The following is a 3,080-nucleotide window of genomic DNA, read 5'->3' as shown; positions in this document are numbered from 1 at the left end:
AAGCCCTCAGAAGGATACAATATTATCTAAGTAAACCGGAAGGAGATTGTAAGCAACTTCCAAAAATCCAGAATGACAGAGACAGCTGGCTGCCTGGACAGTTATCCAAAGTTCTTCTGCAATGTTGGGGCATCATTTTCTAAGCTTGTAAACTGTTGATGGGTTTTATAAAAGCTTTAATAAACAAGTGTAACTTTTCTTTATTTAGGGTAGTGTCTAATGTTTACACCCCAGTTTCTCAACTTCCTTGTGGCTTATACAATTCCTGAAGCTGCAAATCGAGTTCCAAGTAGTGCAGAAAAGCCAAGCTCCGAGCTCTAAAATAATAAACCTCCTGGTCTCCCCCAACCACTCTTCCTTCTCTTTCACCCAACAAACTTTCACCTTGAGCCCAGTGCCATACTAGAGGCTAAGACCAGAAGTAGGTGGGACTCACTTCTCTTTTGAAAGACTTCCTTCTCAGGCAGGATGGGAGACCAGGAGACAGCAAACACCATCCATGCCTGGTAGGCTGTGAAAAGAATGTCGAAGCTGGTGAGTTCAATGGGAGGACTTCTAGCCATGTCATGCACCTGTGTCCATAGCAAGGTAAAAGAGTTTAACATCTTTCAGCAGTCGGGCATGAGCATGTTGCCAGGTAAGAGGGGCTCAGGTAAGCACAACTCATGTCTAGCTGCAGCAGACACAGAAGCAGCAAGAGGATACAGGCATTGGGTGGGGAGGCTGTGAAAAAAATCACCAGCTGGTTTGGTGTCATGGGCTTTGTTAGGAGAGGCGTGAGAAGAGTTTAGCCAGAAGCCTTGGACAGGAATCCACAGGCTAGCAGCAGACGTTGGGGAGCATGGTGGACATGCGAAGGTCCTATTTCAGAAAGATGATGCAGGTGTGGAGGCTGCTTGTTCAAAGAAGGTTCAGCAGGGGCAGAGAGGCAAACAAGGTGGCTGCAGTGGTCTGAGGGCTAACTAGGGTTTTCTAGAGCCTTGCAGTGGTGGCAGCGGCGGCAGCGGGGTGGGGGTGGGGTCGGGAACCCTCTCATGGAGGGGTGAGGAAGGTACAGATGGCAACTATGAAGACTGGTTATGGGGAAGAGTGGGGAGAGAACGCAAGGATGGGCAGATTGGTGGTGGTGAAGTAGAGATCCAGTCTTTGAGGACAGCTCAGGACAGGAGACAATAGGGAGGCAACACTGAGTGAGCAGGCACTCTAGAAACGGGTGATCGCACCCTGGGGCTAGAGGTCAGAATCCCTGGACACGACTTCAGAGGGCCATTGAAGGGTCGCCTGGGGCGAACTGAGCCTCTCAACCGTATGGACATCAGTTTCTTCCCTGTGTCCCTGCTTGGTGAATGCTCAGTTCAAGTTCTTGGATTTTGCTGCCTCTAGCAATGCAGTGGTACATGGCAAAAAGCAAGGCTTTAGAGCTGGGCTGACCCAGAGCCTTTCCTCCATTGAGGATAAAGCGGTCAGAAGCAAGTCATCTCCCTCTCTTCCTGCCTGAAATACAGGGAGGGGCTGGGGATGCAGCTCAGTGGTAAAACACTTACCCGGCATGTAGGTATTAAGTTCAATCCCCAACACCGGAAACAAAAGTCAAGAATGACATCTAACACTTGAGTTGTGGTTAGGAATATAGTGTTGTCTAAGCTAGCCATTGGTCACATGAAAGCTTTTAAAGTGAACCACACAATGCATTACATAAGCTAAGTAAAAGTAGCCCTGGGTAAAGACGTATCTACAAACGTACACCCTTCAGGCCTTGAGGTGGGAGGAAGACCATGCCCCAGGAGATGTCAAAATACACTGAAGAGGGACCAGTGGCAGGGCCTTACAGGAAAGGGGAGGCTTCCCATGTAAACCTGGAGAGGAGTTTCATTTGAGACTGAAAACGAGGAGAGGGAGACAGAGAGTACACGGCCACAAGAGGGTTGATGGGAGAAGGCCGGAAGGGCCTCTTCAGAGAGAGCAATCTTCAGAAGTCCTCCTCGAACAAATCCCCAGGGAAGTCTCCAGACCAAGCCCCAACAAAGGAGAAATCGAACTTTTTACAACTGATGAGGGGAAGTTGCACATCAAGGGATTTAGTTCAATAGCATACGTGACCAAGAGCTTGAAGAGCCAGGTGCCAGTTAGGACCATAAATCAGGGGCTCCAGTCAGACCTCATCCGGACAGCTTCTTAACAATCAGAGGGCTGCAGCAGGGAGGTGTGCAGGGATCTCTTCAAGCTGCGGGGCTTGGTCTTTTAAAAGTGACCACTGTCTATTTGCTCTCTCTCTCTCTCTCTCTCTCTCTCTCTCTCTCTCTCTCTCTCTCTCTCTCTCTCTCCCTCCCTCCCTCCCTCCCTCCCTCCCTCCCTTCCTCCCTCTCCCTCCCTCCCTCCCTCTCTCTCTCTCTCTCTCTCACACACACACACACAACTATATTTTATTTTTATGATATATGATCTGATCTCTCACTACGTAGCTGGGACTGGCCTCAAACCCTTCTGGCTCAGTTTCCCAAATGAAATGAGATTTCATGTGAACATTAGCACGCCAGGCAAGTAGGCAAACTGATAATATGTTGATTGGTGCTTGAGTTAGCTCTGGCAAGTATTTAGCAGGCAGATTAGAAAGTTAAAAATAAAAGTGTTGGTTTTAATAAGCGATGCTGTTACCGTGTGAGAAAGGTCACCAGGCATGACAAAACCCATTATTATCAGGGCAGAGTTTTATTAGAAGGGAGAGGGGAGGGACAGAAGATAGCGTGACCAGGCCTGTGGAAGAGACACATGCAGAGAGCGAGAGCGAGAGCGAGTAGGGGAGGAGAAGGAAGAAGAGAAAGAGGAAGAGGAAGAGTGGGGAGAGGTCTGTGATCTGCTTCTTATGGATTCCCCTGCACACGTGCATATGGGCTTACGGAGCACCCCGCATCCGCAGATTGCGAGACCACCCTGTGCGCATGCAGCGTATGGATTACGTAGGACATAAGGCCTCTTGCTTGGCTACTGAACTGCACATGTGCGGTCATATTGCTGGATCCGATCAAGCTCTCCAGTACCCACCCAGCATTGCTTTTAGCCATATGTTCCAGACAATGGAG

Source organism: Peromyscus maniculatus, chromosome 8 (assembly GCF_049852395.1).
Source record: "Peromyscus maniculatus bairdii isolate BWxNUB_F1_BW_parent chromosome 8, HU_Pman_BW_mat_3.1, whole genome shotgun sequence".
Taxonomy (NCBI): Eukaryota; Metazoa; Chordata; class Mammalia; order Rodentia; family Cricetidae; genus Peromyscus; species Peromyscus maniculatus.
This window is presented reverse-complemented; position numbering follows the sequence as displayed.